Consider the following 14,161-nt stretch of genomic DNA (forward strand, 5'->3'; position numbering starts at 1 on the left):
ACATATAAAACTTATATCAAATTGCTTACCATCTCGGGGGGGGGAAGGAGAAAATTTGAAACTCAAAATTTTACATAAAAAAGAATATTAAAAATTGTCTTCACAGGTAATTGGAAAAAATAAAATACTACTTAAAAGAAAAAAATTGTCTTGCTGGTTAAGCAAGTTTACAGCATGGGGACAATATGGTCAATAAAACCCATACTGTGTTAGCACTCACTGGATTATCTTTCTCTGTGCCTTATCTTATTAGTCACTTACTTTAGATCCCTAAAACACCCTTTGGCAGGGAGGACAAAAAATTCTGAATATCATATGAATTAAATACCTATAATTCATGAACTTGAGATCATGCTACATCTATAGGATTGTAATGTAGAAGTTACTTTAGAATATTCTATTTGTTCCCAGAGGCCAGAACTAGGAATGATGGGTGAAAGTTGCAAGAGGCCAATTTTTACTTGATATTTAGAAAAAAAGAGTTCTAATTAGGGCTGTCTGAAAGTACAATGGGCTGCCTTGAGAAATAATGGGCAGCCTTCATTGGAGGCCTTTAAATAGAATAACTACTTGTTGGATCTGTTATGGTAGGAATTTCTTTTGGGTATTGGCTGCTGGGGTTCTGTGATAGCTTTTGAGGGAAAAGAACACGGTATGAAGCACTTTCCTGGTTGTTTATATGATGCTGATTAACAGGGTATAAAGAGGGAATAGAGATTAGACGCAGTCATAGATAGACAAACAGCATTTTCACTGTGTAACTAAATCACTTGGGTATAATTTTGATCTCTCAAAACTCCTGGCTGCAGAGAATGGGGAGTACAAATTCTCCACCCCACTCAAATAGGGAATATTGTGATTTCTGGGTGTATTGGCATGCCTGTGGTCCCAGTTACTAGGTGAGGCTGAGGCCTAGTGGATCCTTTGAGTGAAGTTCTAAGTTGTGGTAGGGCTAAAGCTGATCAGGTGTTCACAAAAAATCCAGTAGCAATATAGTGAACCCCTCCTTTCTTCCTGCCATTCCCAGTAAGGGGTGGTCAGGCCCTCTAAGGAGGGGCAAACCAGTGCCCAGGCAGGAAATAGAGCAAGTCAAGGCTTCTGTGCCAATTAATAGTGGGATCAGGCCCATGAGTAGCATGTGAATTTTCATGTGTGGGCAAGATGGGAAGATTTAATCGTCTTTTTTTTTTAAAAGGAAATATTATGATTTAATGGTCACAGTTCCTTCTTCAAAGTTTATTTTAATAGAATTATAAAATTCCTCTAAATAAATTGAATTAACTTTTTCCATGTCCATTTCAGATGTCAAACAAATAAACCCTCATTTCCTTTAGTCCTTAATTGATTATTTAAATTCCTTACCAGTTTCAATAAAAAATAGTGAATGAAAATTTTCCTTTCTCTATTCTTTACAAATGGCAATTCATGTGACTTCTTGGACCCTTCATCTCTGGTTACAATCTTATTACTATGAGCGTTATCATTCTCCAGGTTATGAAATGGGGTCATAAAGAAGGTGCCAAGATTACTTCCCAGGATGCAGTTTGCTAATGATTATTACAGTTATGTCTGGATTCAGTCTCATCAGTGAATAGCTTCTTCTATCATCTTGGCATCCTTCATTTTAGTGACTCCAGATGGAAACCTTGGTGTCCATCCTCTCCAAAGTGGAGAATATTTCCAGCTTTGAGGTCTTAGGACAGAAAGCTTTTAACTCTAAATGTCTTCAATTAATCTCTGATCCTCTGGACTGCTTTTCTTCTTCTTGGATTTCTTTTTTCTTCTTTCTTCCTCCCATTGACATTCTTTCTCTGCAACAAAGTTGTAGAAAAGGGAACAGAAATTAGCAATAAGAAAAAGCAAATACCAATTTTGGCCATAAACAGGAAATGGGTCCTGAAGCAGTTCTTCCTGTTAGAAAAGCTTTTATGGCTTAATAAAGGAATGATATGCATGGAAAGAAGGCAGGGTAAAGAGAAGCAGAGAGCTAAACTCTGTGGACATAAAGTGGTTGAAAATTTACTGCTTCCAAGGTAATGTTTTTATTCGATGCCACAAAGGCTAATGACATCCTTTATAACGGATCAGCTGCCTCTGAACTTTACAAGCTCTTAGCTTGATGTTAAAATTAACTACGTGTGAGAAACATGTCATCTCTGGAGGTAAAAGGAAAGCAGCTGTAGGGGGCTGAATGGGTAGAAGGAGTGGTAATATTAGATCTCTGAGAATGGCGCTAGGACAGCTCTGGGTCAATAGTAACAAAACCATTACTGTTGCTTGGAGGCCTGAGATAGGCAGTGAGGGGTCTCCAGGCTACAGTATGTAGACCTAAAAAGAGCTTATCACTTTAAGCACAAATGGATGTCTTTTGGGGAGGGTTAATAGCTATCAGCTTGGTTAGATGTGATAGAGAGGCATTGTGGTGTGGTGGACAGAGAACTTACCTCAAAGCCAGGAAAACCTACGTTCAAGTCCTACTTTTGACACATATACTGGCTTTGTAACCTTGGGTAGGAGATACTTTCAGCTAAGACCATAGGTTGCAGAGGTGTCAACCTGTCTTGGTAGATGAAATTTCTTTACATGGGAGTTCTTTATACCAATGAAATCACAAGTCCCTATCACTCTGATGTACTGTTCATCACTAGAGTCTGATATTGAGATAGTCGTATTTTTAGCACAAGGGATGCAGCTTGGTACAACATTGGTATAGCAGTGAAGAGAGTGTTGAAATGGGAGGTGGAAGACCTAGGTTTCAGTTTTGTTTTTGCTACTTACCAGCTGTGTGACCTTGGGTAAATCACTCTTTCTCTTGGCCTCATATTTATCATATATAATATTATGGGGTTGAGTTAGATGACTCCTAGACTGCCTTTCTAAACTTAGCTTTCTGTAATCATATGAAATTTTTAAATTTTACAGGTTTGTGATGGAGAACGGACTTGCGATTTCATTGGTGTAGGAAGCTTCCTGGGAAGAATTTCCTCAACCAATGTGGGTCATCACCTTCTCCCCAACTTAGGTCCCTAGAGATTTGCCTAGAGCATGGATAAGTTAAATCACCTGACCTGGCATCATGGAGCCAGTAGGTGTCAAAGGCAGTGTAGGTCTTTCTCATTCTGAGGCCAGCTCTCTCTTCATTGCTTTGTCTGTGCGTGTGTGCGTGCGCGCGCGTGTGTTGTATACAAAAATACACACATACTTCTGTACACATATATACATGAATATATATGTATATGTGCATATACATACACACACATACACACTATATATATCACTAAGGGAAATAATTAAATTTTATTAAACTCCCACTAAGTTTAAGACTCTGTGCTAGGTGCTAGGGAATTCAGTTAAAAAAATGATGCAGTCCTTCTACACTCGAGGAGCAGCCAGTATAATAGAGGAGATACAACACCTCTATAGACATAATACAAGGTAGAATCTGATAAAAGCAAAGGAAAAATACAGATAAACTACTATTAGATAGTATGCTGAGGGAGAGATAATTTTTATTTGTGAAGATTAAACTTCTTGAAGAAGGTGGCACTTGAGCAAGGCATTGAAGAGAGTGACAGATGTCTGTAGGCAAGGATTTGGAGGGAATGTGTTCTAGGCATTCTGATAAGAGATGGGGCAGAGCAGGAGGAGACTGAAGAACAGGGGGTTGATCACTTTGGTTGGAAGATAGAGTATATGAAAGGAAGTATCTTAAATGTATTTGCTAAGGAATTTGTATTTTATCCTATAGGCAATGGTGGGCTACTGATGGTTTTGGAACAAAGGAACGCCATGATCAAGCATAGCTAACTGTTGTTTCTACTCTTTGTGACCTCATTTGGGGTTTTCTTAGCAAAGACACTAGGATGGTTTGCCATCTCCTTCTCCCACTCATTTTACAAAGGAGGAATTGTTAAGTGACTTTCCCCGAGTCTCGCAGTTAGTAAGAATCTGAGGCGGGATTTGAGCTCATGAATACAAACCTTTCTGATTGCAAGCCCAGTGTTCTATCCACTGTACCACCTAGCTGTCCATAGCTAATTGTAGCAGAGAGAATTATTAGGAGCTAATATAATAGTCAAGGTGAGAAGTAATAGAGTTTATGCTAGGGACTGTAGTAGTGCGTTGGCTACAAACATTGGCCTTGTAGTACTGTCTGTTTCTCTCAAGCATTTTGTAATATTTGTCCATATTCATGGTTTTAATGAATTAGGAGGCCACCTCTTTATAAGTTCAGTAACATGATTCTCTTCACCAAATTAATAGTGCCTCAGAGTTATGAATAGATTTCAAGTATGTTGATTCCAACGCTGTCTTCAGAATTCCTATATTGTCTGGATTTATTCCATTTTTCAGATGATTTTGTTTTTTCTCCCTAACTGGACTATAAGTTCTTTGAGGGTAAGGACCACATTTTATACTGAATGGCCAACCCATTGAGTGCTAACAATATATATTGCCCATGTTGTCCCCATACTATAAACTCACTTGACCATTAAGCTTGGTCTCCCTTATAATTAGTACTTTGTTCTGTGCCTTCCCAATACATAGTAGGTCCTCAGCAAATATAAGGTTCTTCCCTGCTGTGAACCTTATGAAACGTATTATATTGTTGATTGGTTGACTAAAAATTGAAATATGACCTGAGATACAGACAAAGATGATGCTAGCTAAATGGAAATAATTAGCCTTACTTTACTCCCTTCTCTCTTACATGGAATGGGTTCTAAAACTTTCTCCTGTCCCTTCACTCTCCTCTCTCCTCTCTCCCCTTGTCCTGTTTTCCATATTCCCCATATTTTTTAGCTTAGCTGTGTCCATCTAGTGTTTAAGAGCTCAAACTGAATATAGTACTCCAGGATAGAGAATAATGGACCTCCTTTTTTTAGACAGTAATGTAATCATAATAGTGGGACAGTTAGGTGGTGCAGTGAGTGGTTAGAGTGCCTGGTCTGGGGTAAGGAAGACCTGAGTTCAAATGTGGCCTCAGGCACTCACTAGCTGTGTGACCCTGGGCAAGTCACTTAACGCTGTTTGCCTCGGTTTCCTCATCTGTAAAATGAGCTGGAGAAGAAAATGGCAAACCACTCCAGTATCTTTGCCAAGGAAACCCCAGATGGGGTCATGAAGTGTTGGGCAGGACTGGAGACTGGACAACAATCATAATAATAATTAATTTATATAGAGCTTTAATATTTACGAAGTACTTTGCAAATATTCTCTCATTTGATCCTTACCACCCTGTGAGGTAGGTTCCCTTAGTATCCTCATTTTATAGATAAGGAAACTGAGGCTGAGAGAGATTAAGGGTCACATGGTTTGTCTGTATCCGAGACTGGATTCAAACCTGGTCTTCCTGACACCAGGCCCTGCATTCCACCCCCTATGCTATTTTACTGCCTTTATTAACCCAGGCTAACTAACCTCGTATCAGCTTTTTGGGCAGCTTTCTCACATTCCTGGTTCACACAGAACTTGTAGTCACACAGACAACCAGCAATGTCATTCTTTTTTTGTACTTGTACAATTAATTTTTAAAAAGTGTGGGAATTCACACTGACCCTTATTAAATTTCACATTTTTTGATTTAGCTCTTCTGATGATCTAGTGTTGTTATGTCACTTGAGTCTGTAAATCAGCCAACAAAACTTTTATCATTGTTGTAGTCACGTCTGGCTATTTATGACCCCATTTGCATTTTTTTTTTTTGGCAAGGATACTGTAGTGATTTGAAACTTCCTCCTCCAGCTTATTTTACAGATGAGGAAACGGAGGCAAACAGGGTGAAGTGATTTGCTCAGGGTCACACAGCTAGTAAGTTAAGTCTTGAGCTAGATTTGAACTCAGGAAGAAGAGTCTTCCTGATTCCAAGCCCAGCGCTCTAGCCACTGAACCACCTTGCTGTCCCTAACAAAACTTTATTAAGCATCTATCCTATAAGAGGTACTATGCTAGATGTTAGGGTTACAAAGATAAAAATGAAACAACCCCTGCCCTTATGAAATTTACATTTTTAAAGACACCTTTTAAGATGTTCTTTCTGTGTCTAGTATTAGCTGATCCATCTAGGTGTGTCTCATCAATGCATCGCCCAAGTAAGAAAAATGTAAAAAGGACTTCCCTGAGAACAGAGCTAGGGGACCCCACTAATTGTCATTAATCAGTACTATTTGAGTATAATTGTTCAGTTGCTCGTGAATCCTCCTGACTAAATTATCATCCCATCCACATCTCTCCATTTTGTCCATAAGGATATCATAAATTACTTTATCAGGTGATATTACTGGAATTAGATATGCCATTTGTTTCTCATTCTTCAATTTATCATTCTAATTTTGGGTTTGGATCCGAGATTTCATTAGTGTAGCTGCTAAAGTTTATTCGTGTAGTCCTGGTAAAAATCTCCCCCCAATGAATATTGTCGATTTTGTGTCTTGGAGTCTTAAGAGTATAGTTAGTATGTGTCAGAGGTAGAATTTGAACCCAGGTCTTTTTATTTATTTTTTTTGGAGGCAATCAGGGTTGAGTGACTTGCCCAGGGTCACATAGCTAGTAAATGTCTGAGGCAAGATTTGAACTCAGGTCCTTCTGACTCCAGGGCCAGTGCTCTATCCACTGCACCAACTAGCCACCCCTTGAATCTAGCTCTTAATGACTCTGAAGCCAGCTCTCCATCACTGATTCCTCCACACTGCCTCTGACCATCATTACCTTGACAAAAAGGGATAAATTAGCATTGGCTGTTTATTAGAACTGAATTAATCACATACATATTACATGTGTGTTGTATATTATTATATAGATTATGCATGATTACATCTATTACGTATATACACATGCATACACAAACATATACACACACACACATATTTTAAAGGTCAACTTTAATGGCCTGAATAATTTTATGGTTAATAAGAAGACTTCTGGATATGCTAAAAGAGTTCAGTAGATGATAATAATAACCATGACACTGAGAAATAGATAATGAGAGCTGACAAGTATCTAGTATTTTAAAGTTTGTAAAGTACTTCACAGACACGTGCATACCTCATTTATGCCTTAGAACAATCTTTTGAGGCAAGTACTATAGCTATTATGATCCTTGTATTACCAATAAGGAAACTGATGCCCAGTGTGTTGGAATGACCTGGCCTTAGTCACTAAGTTATTAAGTGTCAGAGATGATGCTGGAACCCACAATCATGTCTTATTCATACTTTCATTCTTTTTCTTTTTTGTATAATCTTTCTTCATCGAACCAGGATTTTCCAGAATCTGAAGCTAGTTTTCTTCAAGAGGTCATACTACCTCTCCCGTGATTTTAAATGCTCAGGAAATGTTGACTAAAATGAATGCTGCAATTCATGCTACTTAGAAGGCTGTGCCATTACAAACAAGAATAATCTTATGTGTATTTGTAAGAGCTTATATGTGTGCTTTGAAGCCATTTAAAGTGAAACACCCATATGCTGGAATCTATTGCCTTTCAATATTGGGAATTTTGACAGTTCTGTGTAACAGGCAAAAGATTTAGTTTGTAATGATTGTGCTAAAGCTTGGGGAAATTTTCCTTCCATTTGGAGAAGGTTCTTTGATAGGTCTCTTAGAAGAGTGAGTGACTCTGTGTGGGAGTCAGTGCTTCCAGGTTTATTTATCCAATTCCACTTCAAGTACTTTGTAAAGTTGCTAAGCCTGAGATATAGCTTAAGTAGAGAATTCTATTTTGTCCTGAGATTAACAGGAAGACTAAAGCTTGTTTCATTCCCTTGTCATTGTTAGAGAGAGTTATTTGGTACAGGGAGAGCTTGTATGTGATCCATGAGCTTGTGTGCTAGAGGTTTAGACTGTGGTGATTGTTAGGGTCTTAAGTCAGCAACCATGAAGTTGACTTAAATTGATTTGTGCTAATTTTTAAACGAGTACCTTCCTTGCTTAGCAGAGTGTGGCTGGAGCCTCTTCGTTACTCGCAGGATGTAGAGACTCTGGGGAACAATGTTTGACTGAACCCTTTTTCTTGTAATAGAGACCTTTATGTCTTCTTCAGTCTCTGGATGAATGAATTCTCAGGCCTGTCAGTCAAGGACTCTTCTCTGGCTGTGGCTAAATTTTACTAAAAGTCCTGTCCCTGTTTCCTGCGACATCTCCATACCATGTTGCCCACTTCCCGACCTTTGACCGTGTCTGGAATTGTAGGTCGCGATGGTGTGACCTTGGTCTCTGGAGAGCATTGCCCCTTATTGCTTGGTCTTAGGCCTACCACACTACCCAGTCACATTCCTTTATCCTGACGGTCCGACTCTAGTTTTCTAGCTCTGAGAACAGTGGTCCGATCAACGCTACCATTCCTAATAGAGGCAGCAAATAAATAATCGGCCCATGACTCCCATCCTTGTTCTGTCTGACTTCAGTGTCTGAAACAATCCTTCTTGATACACACACACACACACACACACACACACACACACACACACCCCCACACATACACACACACTGTCTTCTCCTATAAGAACGTAAACTCTTTGAGGGCAGGGACTGTCTCGTTAGCTGGTATCTGTATCCCCAGAGTTCCCACCCACTAATGGTTTCTGAACTGGCATGTTACCTTACGATATATTATAGGGCTCTGGAAAATGTTTGCAAAGTGGTTTGAGATATTTCAATGGAAGGTGACAAATGAAAAAGTGTATTATTTTCATCAGCCCATTTCACAAAATACAATCCACACTGATGGTGAAAAGAGTTATAGTAATTAGAATCGAGAGCATCTAGGTGGTGCAGTAGATAGAATGCCGGGCTTGGAGTCAGGTAGACTCATCTTCCTGAGTTCAAATCTGGCCGCAAATACCTAGCAGCTGTGTGACCCTGGGCAAGTCATGAAACATTTTCAAGGAAAAGGAATCATTTACAACGGACACAAAGAAAGCCCCAAAATGAATAATCATGATAGCTTGTAGCAAGTTTAAACGACTTGTAGGAACTGAGAAATCTGCTGATCACATCTAATGCTGTTCACTCTGGGAACTGGTTTTGGCTGTGTTTCTTCTCAAAAGAACCAGTCAGGGAACTGAAGAGATGGAGGATCTCCCTCTCGAATGTGTTTCTGTAATCATAGGTAGTTCAGACAACTTCAGAGTATGGCCGATTCTTTGAAGAAGCTGGAGCTGAGCAGTGGAAGGCAGTAAGATACTTAGAGCAGTACCGGCATGGAAACTACAGAGGACTAGAAAACTGACATTAATATATGCCCTGAGGTAGTTTCACTGAGATTGCATAAGTGTACCGCCGCAGTTCTTAGAGTAAGTATATGTCTCAGCCAGAGAACTTGGTGTTAGGTTCAAAGAATTAATTTTAACAGATTAACTTCGTACCTGGCAAGATGGTCTCCAACCACCAGTGACAGGATAAAGAACAGACTTACATCCTTCTGATAGTATGCATGTGTTTATATATAATAGGTTTTCTAAAGGTATAGGGATTTTGGAGGTCATTTGGAGTAGCAGGATTAAGAGATCTGGAATTTCTATTTTCTAAGCATGATTATTTCTGTCACTGACTTTAGAAATATCAATATCAAGGGGAAAACAGCTTGGGGAATGCTGAGGGCAGATATCAGAGTGACCCCATTCGACGGTCGTAGTTGGAAGGAGTCCAGAACTCATTTTTCTCCGTGTAACTAATAAACAAAAATGGAACTCAGAATCGTGTCTGTAAAATATTGTGTACATTCTCTAAAAGTGTGCAAGTCCTACTTTCAAAACCTTTTTTAAGTATACGAGAAAATTTTGGCACAACATTCAAATTGTGTTTTGTTGTTGACCAAGTAATTGTTATTATCTTTTCAGTGAGTGATAAAGCAATTTATTAAGCTCACTATGCTCCAACCTTTCTCTGAAGAACTTTGGAAGTGATTACCTGACATGGGAGATACTGGCAAAGAACTGCCTAGCATGGTGTGCCTGCTTCAAAGAAGGTGCTGTGCTCTATAAGCAAAACAGAATTTCAGTAGCTCAAAAGGAATATGAGATGTTCAAATTTAGAGACATCTCCACCCCAAATGTTCATATGGACTATTTGTACCAGATCTGTGGTAGAGCATTCCGAGCTCATGTTGGTCTGACCAGTCATAGTTGGACACACTGTAACTTGACTCCAACACAGCGGAATTTGGCCCTCCTCAAGAACAAAGGACAACAACCAATATACCGAACACTCAGCACTCATAGAAAAAAAGAGACAATTCCTATCCTCAGGGGCCCTGATTCTATTTAGGGGAGATAATATGTAGGAAAATTCTGTTACAAGGCTGATAGAAAGGCCTGGATGACTAAGAAACTATTCATGTTAATTTTCTGCTAAGGTGACCCATGCCTTTATTCTAAAACTTTGGAGTTCTATGCCATGAAGATTCTCGGCCACAGCAGCTCATATAGACACATGCATAGAGGGGTTGTAAGGCGGGATGGCAGAGGGTGAACTCACAACCAAGAAAAGATCCTTTAAGTATGAAAAGTAGTAAGTGTTCTAATATGCAACTTTGGATGAGATACCCTTAATTAGTAATCTATTTTTAGCTAAACATGGGTTTTCATGTTGACAATGACCACATGTACTGATTATTGATAGAGTTTGTTTTTGGAAATGCTTAAAAAGCAAAATTTTGAAAGGATCACGGAATAAGTTAAAAATGACACCCTAGGGGATCTGCTTAAAATAATACTTTCTAGTTTTTTTTTAATCTCCCCTCATAGGCATTTGTCCTCAGTAGGACAAAGTTAGTCTCCGCTCAATTCTCAGCAATTTTTAGTCTTCCTCCTTCCCTCTCTCTCCTCCATCTTTTTTCCCCCAGTACTTGTGATTTCTTTGGTGAAGAGAACTCCTGGTGTGGAGAGTTGTCCAAAGATGGAACTCAAAGACTTGCCTAGGACGTGGAGAGATTAAATACTTTCCTTGTTCATGGTCACCCAAATAGTTAAGGCTTGATTCCAGGTCTTCCTGACTTCAAGGTCTACTCCTTATCCAGTCTGCCATATTGCCTCAGTGAGATTCCTCATATTCTGCCATTCATTCACAAGCCATCAGTAGCATATACTATGTAGGAGATGATGTGCTGGGGCTGTGAGGGAGGGGATTTGATCCTCTCCAGTGTCAAATAGGAGATACTAAGAGACATCTTTGAATAATGTCTAGAGAACTGACCTTGGCATCAGGAATACCTGGCTCCAGGTCTGCCTATGACATGTACTGTCCGTGGCCATGGCCACATCCCTTACCCTCTCAGTGCTCCATCCTAACCAACCCCTGCAGTTGTCAACCTAGCTTGTATTTAAGCCGAAGAATGGACTGTTCATGGCCCATGACCAGTGAAATGATGAACTAGATTCACCAAAGAAATAATTAATAGTAATAATACTGCTGCTGCTGATCATAATGACAACAGTAATAATAGCTAGCATTTACATAGTGCCTTAAGGTTGCAAAGTACTTTACAAATATTAACTCATCCTCACAACAACTGTGGGAGGTAGGTACTGTTATTATCCCCATTATACAGAAGAGGAAATTGGGATAGACAGAGGTTAAATGACTTGCCCAGGGTCACACAGCTCGTATGTGTCTGAGGATAGATTGAACTCAGATCATCCTGATTCCAAATCCAGTATTCTGTCCACTGAGCCACCCACCTGTCTGTGTATTCTTGGAGGAGAGTGATGTGATGGAATTGACTGCATTTTAACATTATTTTGAGATTACAGTAAACATTATTTACCTGCTTTATCCTTCTTGCTCTCGTCCTTATGGAAATTTAAAGACAATTTTCTGAATATCCATAATGTTCACAGGTTCAAAATTCCAAGAAGAGACTTTGACATCACCAGTGTGACTGTTCCTTGGACCCACATGCTCTCTCATCAACATTCATCTAGGGATGGCAGCTAGGTGGCACAGTGGATAGAGCGTCTGGACTGACGTCAGGAAGACCTGAATTTAAATCTTGCTTCAGACACTTACTAGCTGCAAGTCACTTAATCCTGTTTACCTCAGTTTTTTCATTTGTAAAATGAACTGGAGAAGTAAACAGCAAACCACTCTAGTATCTTTGCGAAGAAAACTCCCAGAGAGGGGTTATGAAGAGTCAGATATGACTGAAAAAAACTAAACAACAAAAAGGATGCTAGGCCTGGTGTCAGAAAGCAAGGGAGCTTATTTGAAGACAATGTTTTCTGTAAGACTGGAAGGTCCAAGCATGTCAGTTGTCATAACAATATTATATTTTACTTGGAAAGAAAACATTTCATCCTACTATCTCTATTTTCTTTTCCTTAGGGATAAAAATAAAAATGCGTTGTATCAACTGTCATAACTTATTTCTTTGAGATATTCTTAAATTTTGGTCTTAGTATTAAGTCTGGTATACAGGTAGAAAAGTCAAGACAAAGCTGTGTTCTTTGTACAATTAAGGAAGAAATGAGATGTAAAGGTGCAAAAGCTTGGATGATGGAAACTCTGTGAGCTATACCTTGTCAACATTTTGGGGCATATATTTCAATTTGAATCTTTTTTCTTTAAAGCTTACCAAAAGCCTGGAGGATGTGCCAAGGAGATGAACAACCAGAATATCAGACATGAGAGAACTCAATAAGAAACTATTTTCGGCTGTGGAATCATTGAAAACATCATAGTGAAAAGTGAGAAGCTTTCAAAAAGGTGGAAGTGTAAGGTAGGAGCCTTAAGATTGGAAGTCAGGGCTATTATTATCCCTATGTTACAGGTGAGTAAACTGAGATAGACAGAGGTTAAGTGACTTGCCCACGGTTACACAGCTAGTAAGTGTATGAATCTGGATTTGAACTTGGGTCTTCCTGATTTCAGGCTCAGCATGAACAAAGGCATAGAGAGAAGAAAAAAGCAAGATGAGTCTTGGGAATAGTGAGTCCATTTGATTTAACCAGACCAAAGAACCTGGAAAGGAACAGTAGGAGATAAGGCTGGAAAAGGCAGGTTGGAAGAACTTGAATGCCAGGTTAAGGAGTTTGGACTTGCTTCTGAAAGGATTGATGAACCACAGTGGTGTGCCTCTCCCAAAACTGGCACTTAATACTGTTTGTTGACCTGATGAATGATGTTACCAGAGCAGTTTATTAGGAAAATTACTTTGGCAGCACTGTGAAAGTTTTAAGTTGTGGGAAAAAAAAGTTATAATGTGTTTTCCCCAAGGTCATCAGGTTGGTAAGTAGTGAAGGAAGTCTTTTGAATGCTAGTCTAGGGCTTTGGGGATAAAGAGAAGTATTAACTAATGGGATGATGAGGCAAATTAATTTGCTTCAATGTGCCTCAGTTTCCTCATCTGCAAAATAAGAGAATTCTTAATAAGGAGGCAACCTAAATATAATAACTAACATTCACATATCACTTTAAAGTAAGAGTCAGTTTGGCATAGTAGATAGTCAGCCTTTGAACCCGGAAGTTATTGTTTGTTCAGCTGTTTCAGTCATGTATGACTCTTTGTGACCCCATTTGGGGTTTTCTTGGCAAAGATACTGGAGCATTTGCCGTTTCCATTTCCCAGTTCATTTTATAAGATGAGGAAACTGAGGCAAACAGGATTAAGTGACTTGCCCACACAGCTAGTAAGTGTCTAAGGCCAAATTTGAACTCAGGTCTTCGTCACTCCAGGCCTGGTGTTCTAGCTGCTGCACTTACCCAGCCGGAACCAGAAAGACCTGGGTTTAAATTCTGCCTTTGATGTATACAGCACTGGTTATGTGACCCTAGACAAATCATTTAACTTCTCAGTGCTTTAGTTTATTACATATTTAAGAGAAATATTAAATTGGATATAATAGATTTTCAGTTTCATATGTGATCATCTTTTTATTATACTATGTTATGGAAATGCTTGTTTTATTCCATAAATTAAAAATAAAAAATGCTTGTTTTATTCCATAAATTAAAAATAAAAAAAACAAAGATATGACTGGGGTGAGCCCCTGGGCTGTGATGTAACCGACAAAGAGTAGCCACCTTTGATAGAAAATTCTCTGTTTTAAATTTCTAGCTTCAAGTGACTCTTAAGACTGTTAGCTGCAGAGATATTGCTGACCTGCACTGGTAGAAGGGATTTCTTCTGGGAGTTCTCTATACCGTGAAATCACAGGTTGAATTC

At 39.1% G+C, this 14,161-nt stretch overlaps 1 long non-coding RNA gene across 1 annotated transcript in view; it reads right to left on the reverse strand.

Moving 5' to 3' along the window:
- Positions 1 to 1,231: 1,231 nt before the first annotated feature.
- The window catches only part of LOC118852703, an 82,367-nt gene continuing 69,437 nt past the window's right edge, over positions 1,232 to 14,161 (reverse strand). The window contains exon 3 of the long non-coding RNA XR_005010621.1: positions 1,232 to 1,811. This is a non-coding gene — a long non-coding RNA (uncharacterized LOC118852703). The remainder of the gene's footprint in view (positions 1,812 to 14,161) is intronic.

Source organism: Trichosurus vulpecula, chromosome 6 (genome assembly GCF_011100635.1).
Source record: "Trichosurus vulpecula isolate mTriVul1 chromosome 6, mTriVul1.pri, whole genome shotgun sequence".
NCBI classification, from domain to species: Eukaryota; Metazoa; Chordata; class Mammalia; order Diprotodontia; family Phalangeridae; genus Trichosurus; species Trichosurus vulpecula.